This window comes from Lepidochelys olivacea (assembly GCF_965140295.1).
Source record: "Lepidochelys olivacea isolate rLepOli2 genome assembly, chromosome: 5".
Classification (NCBI taxonomy): Eukaryota; Metazoa; Chordata; order Testudines; family Cheloniidae; genus Lepidochelys; species Lepidochelys olivacea.
The window spans coordinates 104,134,020-104,147,281 of NC_140415.1; the positions used below are offsets into that span (position 1 = coordinate 104,134,020).

The 13,262-nt window shown below is 43.9% G+C and overlaps 1 protein-coding gene across 2 annotated transcripts in view; it reads left to right on the top strand.

Moving 5' to 3' along the window:
* The first annotated feature begins 4,554 nt into the window (after positions 1-4,554).
* The window catches only part of LOC311521085 (programmed cell death 1 ligand 2-like), a 36,484-nt gene continuing 27,776 nt past the window's right edge, over positions 4,555-13,262 (top strand). The window contains exons 1-2 of one of the 2 annotated variants that reach the window (XM_084629195.1): positions 4,555-4,618; positions 5,294-5,377. The gene's annotated coding sequence lies outside the window, so the exon portion shown is untranslated. Of the gene's footprint in view, positions 4,680-5,293; positions 5,378-13,262 lie in introns of both variants that reach the window. The other variant, XM_084629194.1, reaches the window with a different exon arrangement.

Below are 13,262 nucleotides of genomic sequence, written 5' to 3' on the forward strand. Positions count from 1 at the left end.
ACATAAATTTAATTAAAAGTGAACTCCAAATTTGCATAAACTTCCAGTCATCCTGCAAAGATTTCTTCATCTCTGTACAACAAGACTGGGAGTTGCTGAGTGCTGCAAAAAGCAGCAAGAAATACCCCTAGCAAATGTAGGTGAGTACTGCTTATTATATTATTAGTAGTAGTATTAATAATAATAATTATAATTATTATAATCATATCAGGAGGAGTGGGGCAAAAGTGCTAAGAAAACAGTCCCTTATTTTTGAAATACAATATTGGCAACTGTACAAGCTTATTCTGCCTGACTCCATTTATTGTAAATGACACCACACTATAGAAGCACATTGTTGTAGGGTGTTCTGCCCCTGCTACAATGTGGCAGAAGCATGAAAGAGCTTGCGTAAAACAGAGTTGGGTGTGGCTGACTGTTTTTTCCCCCGAGTTGGTAGAGATAGGGTTGCCAATTTTGGTTGGATATATTCCTGGAGGTTTCATCACATGACATAATTTTTAATTGAAGATTAATATTTAATTCCTGGGGACTCCAGAACACTCCTGGATGGTTGGCAACCCTAGGTAGAGAGGGCCACCAAGCCCCACACACCATACCTAGGTGCTGTATGTTGGTGGTACAAACTACCAAAGATGACATTTTAGTTGTTTACAATGTGGGGTTTATTATTTATTCTTATTTTATTTATTTTAACTTAGTGGGAAAACATTTTCTTGCCTGCCTAGGCCAAAACTGCCTGAAAGATTTTTCCTCCAATTTTACAAACTACCCACTCAAAATCAGTTTTGGACTAACTCCAAACACAGCCTACATCAGGCTTAGAGCTGAAAGAAACTTTTAATAATTTAGTTCTTTCGGCATATCTCAAATGTCCCTGATTTTGACAGATATCACTCATTTATGTCCCAAAGTTCCCACACATATTTGGTGTCCTCTCACATCTATGGTTAAAAATTATTTACATCAGAAATGTAGAATCATGAAACAGAAGTTATAGAAAGAGTTGTTTAGAAAAGTCCAAACACCCACCCACACATAACCAACTCCTGAAATCCTGAGCACTTGATGTCAACAGGAGTTTAAGGTGTCAAGCCTCTCAGGATTTGACCCACAGATGATAAACCTATAGCTTCAATTATGAAGTCATTTTACTAGCAGTTTGTTTTGGAGGTAATCTTCTCAATCTCCAGTTCCTCTTTCCTAAGAATCTTGATGTGCTAATCAGTGTGTGTATCTGAAAGAAAACCAATCCCTGCAGTATATGGAGATTGATATTTTGTCATCTCAGTAGAGGAGTGAAAAGTTGGTTCCTTCAGTGAACAAAGATGGTAAGAAAGGACCTGTGCTCTTTAGGCAAGATTCTAAATTTGCATTTCCTTTACACAAAATCTATAGTTAATAATTGGGCATGTAATATTCACTCTTTCTGTTTCAGTGAGTATTGTTTGCACATTGAGGGAATGTTTAGCTTTGTGACGATCTAGAAATAAAGCAGTGAGCCATAGCAGGGTGTTCATTAACAAGTTATTTTTGCACCTCAAAGGCCAAGTGGTTTCAAATGCCCAAGAAGTGCCACAGTAGGGTGACCAGATAGCAAGTGTGAAAAATTGGGCCCGGGTTGGGGGGGTGTTAAAGGGGCCTATATAAGACAAAACCTCTAATATCGGGACAGTACTGATAATATCAGGATGTCTGGCCACCCTGTGTCACAGAAGCTTGTTAAATACATACCCTGAAGTGATGTATTCCTGTTAGGGCAGGGGTGGGCAAACTACGGATCTGGCCTGCAAGCCCCGCTCTGGTGCTATACTTTGTAGTATAGACATGCCCTCAGCTAAAATGTAGATTTAAAGAAGTTGTTATAAACCAGTTTGATGGCATATTTATCCTTTCATTATGTTCCCAGTGGAATAATTAATAATTATTATTATTATGTTCCCAGTGGAATTTATTATTAGCAGTGGTAGAAGGATAAAAATAGTAAGGAAAATAGAATTGCTACTGTGGGAACAGTTGGTCTGATAAATTGGCCTAGGGTGGTGTGGATTTGGAAATGCAGGAAAGGTATTTGTGGCAATGCCTTTTGGACCCAGTTTTGTATGTTTTGCCTAAGGGAGCTGATAGCGGTGGCACTGTAGTAATATGTGTTTATCAGGACTTGTCTACACAAGGAAATTGTCTACACAAGGAAATTGTAGCTGTAGACAAGTCCATAAATCTTCTAGTTACATCATCTGAAAAACCCTGTGTGTTATAACAATACCTTAAGTTAATATGGGAAAGGAGGGTGGTAAAGAGAGGAAATGAATAAGAAAGGCTAGCAATACTCTGCCTGCACAGTTAGCTAATCTTTGCCTTTGGACTGACGCCAGTTACTTTTTGCCTCATCATGTTTGACTTAACTGTGAGTTAATATGTGGTGTGGCAGGGAGGGGAAAGAATTTGAGCACAATGAGTTCAAATTAATACCAATTTCACAAAAGTCAATAGAGTTACCCCAGAGATGTGTTTGAGCAAAAACTTTTATTCTATCCATCAGTAAGAACCTTTGCATTGTTAACACCTGTTCACCCTAACACAAAGTTCCACTGGTTTTGAAAATGGCTTTATAACATGCGCTAAAACCACTAAATGAAACTCTTTCAAAATCATTGTTCAGCATGCACTTTGCTCGTGCTCTGCACTGAACAAATTCAGCTGTGCTGGTGAAACAAGGTTCAGTACTCAGGTCCTGTAGCAGAACTTAGACATGATTCTGCAACATGCTTGAAAAATTGCTTAGTGAGAAGACAGACCCCTAGACAGAGAAGACAAATATACTGGGTTATATTTCCTAAAACAGTTCAAAATGAGAGTGTGGATGATGAAACCAATGTAAAGTTCTGAAATGACAAAAATGAAAATGTGTGAAAGCGGTGTCCCCATTTAGCAGCTAAATGCCAACCTTGGTATTGTATGTGATAGGAGGATGAGGAAGAAGACAACACTTTCTTTGCCTTTCCCAGATCTCATGGATCCAAGAACTATGAGTAACAGGAAACAGCCTGAATTTAAAACAAGAAAAGGAAAAGAAACTTCCCCCATCTAGCTGGTTTACTGTAAAACCAAAGCAGAGATAAGACAAATGTGTCAGACCTTGCCAAATGATGAGGATTAGAATATGTCAGCTTTTCTGGTCATGATTTGCAGGATGTGAGTTAACTGTACTACTAACAATAGTTATAAACTCAAGGATAAAATGACTGAGTTACATGAGAATGTTAGGTTTCAGAGTAACAGCCGTGTTAGTCTGTATTCGCAAAAAGAAAAGGAGTACTTGTGGCACCTTAGAGACTAACCAATTTATTTGAGCATGAGCTTTCGTGAGCGAACCTGGATTTTCGTGAGAGAACCTGGATTTGTGCAGGAAATGGCCCACCTTGATTATCATGCACATTGTGAAGAGAGTTGTCACTTTGGATGGGCTATTACCAGCAGGAGAGTGAGTTTGTGTGGGGGGGCGGTGGAGGGTGAGAAAACCTGGATTTGTGCTGGAAATGGCCCAACTTGATGATCACTTTAGATAAGCTATTACCAGCAGGAGAGTGGGGTGGGAGGAGGTATTGTTTCATGATCTCTGTGTGTATATAAAGTCTGCTGCAGTTTCCACAGTATGCATCCGATGAAGTGAGCTGTAGCTCACGAAAGCTTATGCTCAAATAAATTGGTTAGTCTCTAAGGTGCCACAAGTACTCCTTTTCTTTATGAGAATGTTAAGGTCTTTTAAAACAGGAAAAGTAACATTGCAGAGAGAGGTCTGCTGATATAGCAACACATTGAACATGCTAAACCATGAACGGCAGCTAATACTGTCACACACACACACACTCTGCCGCCACCCCACAAGCCTCTGGTTCAGAGGGCCCGTATGGCAGTGGAACCCCTCCACTAGTGAGGAGGATTGTGAACATAGTGGAATTGGACCAGTGCAGCTCCATTGCATGAGGGGATAGGAATCTTGGATTTCACTCAGGAATAGGTATTTCCTGTGCATTGCAGAGCCCAGCTTTTAGAGCCTCACTACACCTTAGCATGCAGGCTTCTGGGGGGACAAAGCAAGGACAAGGGCGTGGATTCACAAGAGAAACCACACACAAATTCATGTAGATGTATTGCCGCAGAAACAGGACTATAGAACCACAGCACAACCTCAAAAGAAAATTTCTTACTTCTCCTTTCCCTGATGTTCAGGCTGTGTAGGAGGGGGAGGATTTGGCCACACAGTTGTATGGTTGTGCAGTCTGCGCAAAAGCTCAGGACAAGAACAAGTCATTTGTTCTTGTTCTGGCTCTTACAATACCATTATTCTTTGTCCTTGGACAAGTCATTTAACCTCTCTGCCTCTGCTCCTCCATCTGCAAAATAGGGGAAATTCTTATTTGACCTTGGTATGGAGTGCCATAAGTGTGTATGGGGCTTTGTAATAGGATAGCCTCTGCTCTGTAGATCATACAGTGTAGTTTAGATACAACATTCCACAATGCATGGAATATGACAATGAATAATGGGGAAGGAGGGAGTGTGGTTTATACAAATGAAGGTCATCATGAGATTGTTTGCATTTGAGCAGCACAAGGTGTGAGTTTCTGCTTTATTAACTTATTCTACCTGAGATGTTATTAGGTTGCCCTGGAAAGGTAGGTCCTTGTTAGAGAGACTGGGAAATTAAGTGGGTTTTGAGGAAAGAAAGCAGAGAGCTTGCCTTCTTTGCAAGGGGGTTTGTTAGTATTTTGTAAAGCTGTTGGATCGTGCTACAGAAATGTTAGATATTCCTTCTGCAGGAAAGAGCCACATAAGCTTTTGCTGATGAGGTTAAGAAAATTTAGTAAGAGACTCTGTTGTTTCACAATGCAATATGATCTCATGGTTATTAACTCTATGGCCAAACTCTGCCCCCTATTGCACCACACCAGGTGTAACCTTAAATATTTTTCAGGGGTTAGTCAAGAACAGAATTTGACCCAATCAACTTACAATGTGTTTTGAACAAGTGTTCTCTGATTAGAACAGCCCTGCAAAGTAGTGAGCTCACAGAATTCTCACTGGCTCTAAACAGTAAGAATGAAACTGGAACATGTGCCTGTCCATTCCTGTGAAACACTGGTGGTTTCCTTTTGATGCAAGCTTTAGTTTTTAAAACCCATGATATGTGAATACAATCAGAGAGTAAATGGACCATTACTGGCTGCATAAAGTGCTGTGGGATTGCGATTCTTTTCCCTCTAATGTTCTCGTGGCATCATACAAATAGGTTAGAGGTGCTTTGCCTTGGAAACCTTGACGATTTCAACTGCTATATGATCCCTGATTCTTCCAACAGCTACATGGATCTGATGTGAGTATAATGCTACTAAAATGTAAAATGATTTCTGCTGCATTTTGTGACTAGCAGATAACATCATTCCTACTTGGATTTATAGTCAGATTTTCTTGCTTGATTTATAGTTAGTTTATCTGGTTTCAGCTGGTTTGGTTTCCATTCAGATTTTGGACCAGAGATGGGTCAGAACCAAGACCCCAGGTCCAAAACAACTTCAAACCCTGGGAGGGAGGGTTTCAGAATCTAAGCCTGGATATGGATCAGAATCTTACAAATGGGTCCTCTCTATTTCATACTCAGAACAAAAGCCATGGTGGCGGGGAGTAGCTTCAACTGGTGGATCAGTATGTTGCAGTTTTTGCCCATCTATTGTTCTGCCAGAGTTCATCTTACTCTGGCTTACAACTCAGTCTTATCCTGCCTTGCTTCCAATTCACTAGGAGTTTTAGAATGTGTCTCCTATAAAGTCGTGCTTGCTTTCTTTTACTTTGTATTAACCCCTTATTACATCCTGCATTCCAGGCTCACTGTTATACCTTGGCTTGTTGAAATCCTGGCCTCAATGAAATCAAGAGCAAAATCCCCACTGACTGCATTGGGGTCAGGATTTTACCCCAGGTCTTTTGGTCTGCAGTCCAGTACCCTATCTGCCAGACCATACTTCCCTTCACAGTAAAGGTGGAGTTGAGCCGTGGTATACATAGACAATGTTGCATAGGTGATGATCCATATTATTATATGTAATTTATCTGCCTTACTGTCCACACGCAATATTCACAGCTTGCGGGACTCTATGCTGGGAAGCAGTGATTCTGAAAAAGATTTGGGGATTTGTGATGAATAATTGGATGAACATGAGCTCCCAATACAATGATGTGGTGAAAAGGGCTAATGCAATCCTGGGATGCATAAAGAGGAGAATCTCAAGTCGGAGTAGAGAGGTTATTTTACATCTGTATTTGGTACTGGTGCAGCTGCTATTGGAATACTTTGCCCAGTTCTGGTGTTCACAATTCAAAAAGGATGTTGAAAAATTGGAGAAGGTTCAGAGAAGACCCACGAGAATGATTAAAAGATTAGAAAACCTTCCATATAGTGATTGACTCAAGGAGTTCAATCTATTTAGCTTAACAAAGAGAAAGTTAAGGGATGATGTTAGAGGGCTTATTCCTTCACCCTCCCACTTCCCTGGTCCTTCTCGCATGAACAGAGAGCAACAATACCTGAAGTCTGAAGGTGCAAACAATTTGATGTTTATTGGGGTGAACTTCCAGCAAGCTTAAATCCAAGTTCCTTTTTCCTTATTTTCGAATCCCAATTTTCTTCCTGTTTGCCCCTAATTTATATAGTAATATTCTCAGCTATACCTTAACCAATCATTTTACTGAAATTTACCTAACCAATCCCAACGTATTGTAACATAATTCTCTAACCAATTATATCCCACTACCCTAATTAACTTACACCTAGCAAAATTAATTATACAGCAGACAGAAACAATTAGAGAACCAGACAGATTAACAATAGAAAAGTGTGGGCCATAAAGATAAAACATACAGAAATGAGGGTGTGTGGCTGGTAATAGCTCACCTCACCTGATGACTTGTTACAGTGTGTATGGTAACACCCACTGTTTCATGTTCTCTGTGTATATAAAATCTCCCCACTGTATTTTCCACTGAATGCATCCAATGAAGTGAGCTGTAGCGCATGAAAGCTTATGCTCAAATAAATGTGTTAGTCTCTAAAGTGCCACAAGTACTCCTTTTCTTTTTACAGAAATGAGGATTTCACAACCACAACTATTGAGAAGTGATTTCTTGCCAGACAAAGTTTTCTTTAACCATCTTTAACTGGTGGTGATAGGCATTATCAGGACAGGATTGTATTCCTAACAGCCCAATAGCACCTTATTTCAGTGTGACTAGTTTGGAATGTAAGTATGTGACCATACACTTCCCAGCTTATGGCTGCCTCTGCTGCTTAACCAAATGCCTTAGCCTAAGAACCAGGCCTCAGACTATCCTAGTGAGAGAAGGCCCATACACAGGCGGACTATGATTTTGATTCTTTGTTTTATACCTCTGTAACTAGCTAAGTGATAAAAATACACCTAAATTCTTAAAGTATAGGCCTTTACAGGCAGGCCTCCATATCTAAATCCTAACAGATGACTTCATTACAGTCTAAAAGTACCTGCCAGGGGTACACATAATTAATAATGGGCTTTTCATTCTAACAGAGAAAAGTATAACACGATCCAATGGCTGGAAGTTAGAGCTAGACAAATTCAGACTGGAAATAAGGTGCACATTTTTAAGAGAGAGAGTAATTAACCACTGGAATAATTTACCAACGGTGATGGTGGAGTCTCCATCACTGACAACTTTTAAATCCAGGTTGGATGTTTTTCTAAAAGATATACTGTAGGAATTATTTTGTGGAAGTTCTATGGACTGTGCTCTCTACAGGAGCTTGGACTAGATGATAACAATGGTCCTTTCTAATCTTGGAATCTATGAATCTATTAAAAGTGTATCTGTCCCACTACCTTCTATTAGGCGAAATGCCCCATACTTTTCTCTGAGGTTTGTCATAAGAATACATTATTAATTAATGTTTGTAAAGCACTTTGCATAGCAAAAATGCTATATAAATGCTGAGTATTATTACTATGACTAAACTTTCTCCATCCAGGACATGGCCATCTGCAGACATGGAGATGGAGGAGGAGAAGAGTTTAGGGATGATTATTATACATGGCTTGTTAGACTATAAGCTTTCTGGGGCAGGGACCATGTCTTCATTTGTGTTGGTATAGTGCCTAGCTCCACGATGACCTGATGCTGACTGGGGCCTTTAGTTGCTATTATAATACTGATATTAATAATGGTGGCAAGTGGGAAGTATGAATTATGAAGACAGGATCTGGAATTGTTTGAAGGTGTCTGCTTACCCAGCAGAAGCATTTCCATCTTTGAATAATTTAGATGAAAGAAATAAGAGATGAAGCCACAAATTTGCCTATTCCAGACAGACATGGAGAGTGTGGAAGGCAGATCACCTACATAGCCCTGACAGTTTCTAATTCTGATGACTATATTCTACTTATCCAAATTCTCCATGAAGTTTTAAATGGATACAACAGTATATTGTATTTTCCTTCCTAAACCATTGCGTAATCCCTTTGAAGTCAGTGGCATTGTATCAGGGACAAGTTTGTTCTTGAACAAGAAGAATTTCTAGGTTGCTTTAAAACAATGGAAAGTAGCTGAAACTGTCTTTGAATTGTAGCATTTTGTGAAAAAAAGCATACAAGTTCTCTCAGATCCATGGTAATTTTGGGCCTGGTAACATGTTCAGGGTATCACCAAGGAGTGGGTTTTCATCAAGCAATACAAAATACTATAAAAAAGCACGTAATAATGGTTGTGGTAGGTGGGGTTTCTGCAGCATCGCATATTAGTATAATTCATTACAGTTATTTGTACAGTACCATAGTGTGCATGTGGCTTTATAGGCACATAAAATTGAGGGTCCCTGATATGAGGACCTTGCAATCTATGTAGAACAAATAGAAGCTTAGAACAAACAGAAAATATATTAGGCAAGCTTTTCAAAAATGGGGGCTAAAATTAGGCTCCTGAGTCCATATTTAAGGACTTAAATAAGGAGGTAGGAGCCTAATTTTAAGCACTATTTTTGAAAATCTCAGTCTTTGATGTTTTTCTCCCCAAGTGTGTGTGTGTGTACATGTGTGTGTTTGTACGTGTGTATATGCTGATGGATTTAATGGAAACATTTTATAATGGTAACGAGAGACTCTCAGGAATGGTGATACTGTTATAGTATCAAGCTCACTTAATATCAACATATTTTATAGAATATCCCATTTCATGGAAATTTGTTTTTAATGGACCAAATCATTTTTGCACTAGTTCAGCGTAATGGTGTCTATTTAATCTTAACTGTCATTAAGTAATATCCTGTTTAATGTTAATTGAAAACAAATTATTTCCTGTTCCAAAGGCACCTAAGGTCTTCCGTTAAGCAAACCCATTAATTCTGGCAGGTAGAATTTAGCCCTTTATATCAATTATTGTATGTGCTATAAGTGGGGTATTTTCATTTTTCAAATAACAGTATTATGTTCTCAGTCTAGTTGCATAGTTTCCATGTACAAGTATGTGAACAACATTAAGGGAAGATTAGACCAATGATTTCCATTGTTAGTATTATAGAATTGAATAAAAATTCCCTTACTTCCGTGATTTCTATTTCAGCCTGAGGATTTTTAAATAAGCTTGTTGGGAAATAATGAATAATGTCAATATATGTTGGAACAAATTGGAATTAAATTAAATTATCTGTATACTTCACTTAGGTCCTGATTTTGCAAAAATTACTTATTACTTGTGTGACAAAGGACCACCTGGGGTTTGTACAAACAGGCCCTGAAGCTGGAAGAGGGCTACATTCTCTAGTAATGCAGTTCATAGAACAACTTAAAGAACACAGTCCAAATTTAACAGATAGGTCCTGCTCTGCGTGGAAAAGGATGAGATTAAAGAGCAAGGGCAAAATTCTTTTCTCAGCTATGTGTACATCTAAGAATAAGAATTTAGTTCTTAGCACAACTCATGATAGGTACTCTGTTTAGGTAAGAGACTGGCTCTTAGTGTTGGCTCTCATTCGTTATATTGGCCTCCTTACTGCACTAACATGTTGCTATATGTAAAAGAGTTTCACAACATATTAAATAGTATCACCACACCTTTGTTGTGCAAATTATTGCTTAATTCTGTGGTAAGTGGGCTGTTCAGATATTGCAATGATCCACCTCTCTAAGAGGCTAGAGAGATGGATGGACGGGAGGGGGCAGGGCCAGATTAACCTTTTGTGGACCCCCATGGGGGCAATGGAGCATGGTGTGGGGGGGCTGGGTCCTGGAGCGTGGGGCCGGATAGGGTTATGGCACGGCAGGGGCAGCCCTGCCCTGCCCAGCCCAGTGCGAGGCCACTATTTACAAACTGGCAGTTGCCAGACGCACAGTAGCCCTCCTGGCCCTGTGCTGCCAGCATGCCCCTTCCCCTCACAGGGTGGGCCATGCCGCACCACACATCCCCCCTGCCCAACACTGGAACACCCCCCACACCTGATTCCCTGTGGCCAGAGCCCCCTTGGACGCTCTATGGCCAGCACCCACCACAGACCCTGCCACAAATGCACAGGGCCCTGCACACCACCACTCCTGTCCAGTGCCCCCCTGCCCACAGCCCCACCACAACTACCCAGCACCGCACACAGAACCCCCACTCCCTAATGCCTCAACATACAGATCTTCCCCGCTCCCTCACAGCCCAGCACCCGCCCCAGGTCCCCCAGAGATCCACTCCCCCACGCCCTGCCTCCCAGCTGCACTCATCGACCTTGCTGGGAGGCGACTGTCTCTGCCGGGCTGAGCTGCCAGTGCAGCCAGGGCTGGTCCCGGGGCAGAGAATCACTCTGGCCCCCCAGGAGTGGCACAATCAGCCAGGCCAGGGCCTGCCCCAGCCAGCCTCCCTCAGGACCCACTTGCCTGGAGGGGCCCAGCCAAGCCCCCCACACTGCCCCCATCAACTGGCTGAGACTGGCCAGGCTTCTGCACCAGTCCCAGGCGGCTCAGCACCAGGGAGACAGGTGGGGCCGCACAGGCGGTGGGAAGCAGAGACTGCCCTGGAGGTGGAGATGCACTGGGGTCTGGCCGGGGGCAAAGAGAATCATAGAAAATTAGAGTTGGAAGAGACCTCAGAAGGTCATCTAGTCCAACCCCAGCCAGGCTTTGTCAAGCCAGGCTTAAAAACCTCTGCGGATGGAGATTCCACCACCTACCTAGGTAACCCATTCCAGTGCTTCATCACCCTCCTAGTGAAATAGTTTTTCCTAATATCCAACCTAGACCTCCCCAACTGCAACTTGAGACCATTGCTCCTTGTTCTGTCATCTGCCACCACTGAGAACAGCCTAGCTCCATCCTTTTTGGAACCTCCCTTCAGGTAGTTGAAAGCTGATATCAAATCCCCCCTCACTCTTCTCTTCTGCAGACTAAATAAGCCCAGTTCCCTCAGCCTTTTCTCATAAGTCATGTGCCCCTGCCCCCTAATCATTTTCGTTGCCCTTCGCTGGACTCTCTCCAATTTGTCCACATCCTTTCTGTACTGGGGGCCCAAAACTGGACACAATACTCCAGATGTGGCCTCACCAGTGTTGAACAGAGGGGAATAATCACTTCCCTTGATCTGCTGGCAGTGCTTCTACTAATGCAGCCCAATCTGCCATTTGTCTTCTTGACAACAAGGGCACACTGTTGACTCATATCCAGTTTCTCATCCACTGTAATCCCCAGGTCCTTTTCTGCAGAACTGCTGCTTAGCCCATCGGTCCCCAGCCTGTAGCAGTTCATGGGATTCTTCCATCCTAAGTGGAGGACTCTGCACTTGTGCCTGTTGAGCCTCATCAGACTTCTTTTGGCCCAATCCTCCAATTTGTCTAGGTCACTCTGGACCCTACCCTCCAGTGTATCTACCTCTCCCCGCAGATTAGCGTCATCCACAACCTTGCTGAGGGTACAATCCATCCCATCATCCAGATCATTAATGAAGATGTTGAACAAAACTGATCCCAGGACCTAAATTTCCTGAAAGCTGTGCGGCCATGCAGCAGCCTATTTAGCACCATGCAGGTGTTCAGGGAACCCACCTGGGGACTTGCTGTGGCTGGGGACTGGTTGGGGTAGGGATGCCCCTACCCCAGCCTAGCCAGGCCTCCAACCTGCCATGGCCTGGGCGCCTGGCCCTGCTGGGGCGGCCTGGCCCGGCCCCAGCCATGGCCTGGACCCAGGAAAGGCCTGTACCAGCCCAGACCCAGGCGCAGCTCGGGCAGCACAGACCCAGGAGTGGCCCAGCCCACACTGAAGCACAGACAGAGCAGCCTGGCCCAGACTAGACCCAGGTGCAGCCGGGGTGGCACAGACCCAGGTGCGGCTCGGGGCAGCGCAGACCCAGGAGTGGCCTGGCCCAGCCCAGACCCAGGTGGCCTGGGACCGCATGGACCCAGGTGCGGCCAGAGCGGCCTGGCCCAGCCCAGACCTAGGCATGGCCAAAGCAGCGTGGCCCAGCCCTAGCCATGGCCAGGGCGGCGTGGACCCAGGTGCATCCAGGGTGGCATGGTCCAGGCTGGCTCCAGACGTAGCCAGAGCAGTGCTGCCCAGCCCCAGCCCCAGTCCCAGGAAAGGCGGTGCAGCCCGGACCCAGGCACAGCTGGAGCGCCCCTTCCCTGGCCCAAACCCAGCCCCGGCCTGGACCTGCTGGGGCCAGAGCAGGGGCGCCTATCCTGCAGCCCCAACCCTGGAGCTGCCATGGTGGGGAGACACGCCTCTCCCTCACAGCCCAGGTGTTGCTGCAGGGAAAGAGAGCTGGGGGGAGTCCTCTCTTCTCACCGTAGCCACGAAGCCCCCTTCCGCACCCAAAGCCCCTCATCCCTCACCCCAGAGCCCGCACCCCCAGCCGGAGCCCTCACACCCCTGCACCGCAACCCTCACATATCACCTCCATATTGGTGCACATAACAAAATTAATTCCACACATGGGTGGGAAAAATTAGCGGGAACACTGCCCAGGATCGACCCCTGGGGCATTCCGCTTGATACTGGCTGCCAACTAGACATCGAGCTGTTGATCACTATCTGTTGACCCCGATGATCTAGCCAGCTTTCTATTCACCTTATAGTCCATTCATCCAATCCATACTTCTTTAACTTGCTGGCAAGAAGCCGGCGGGTGGGGCAAAGGGGTGGAGAGGAGTCCTCGGCCGGCTGGTGGGCAGGCCAAGAGGAGCAAGTGGTGGGTGGGTTTGGGGGGAC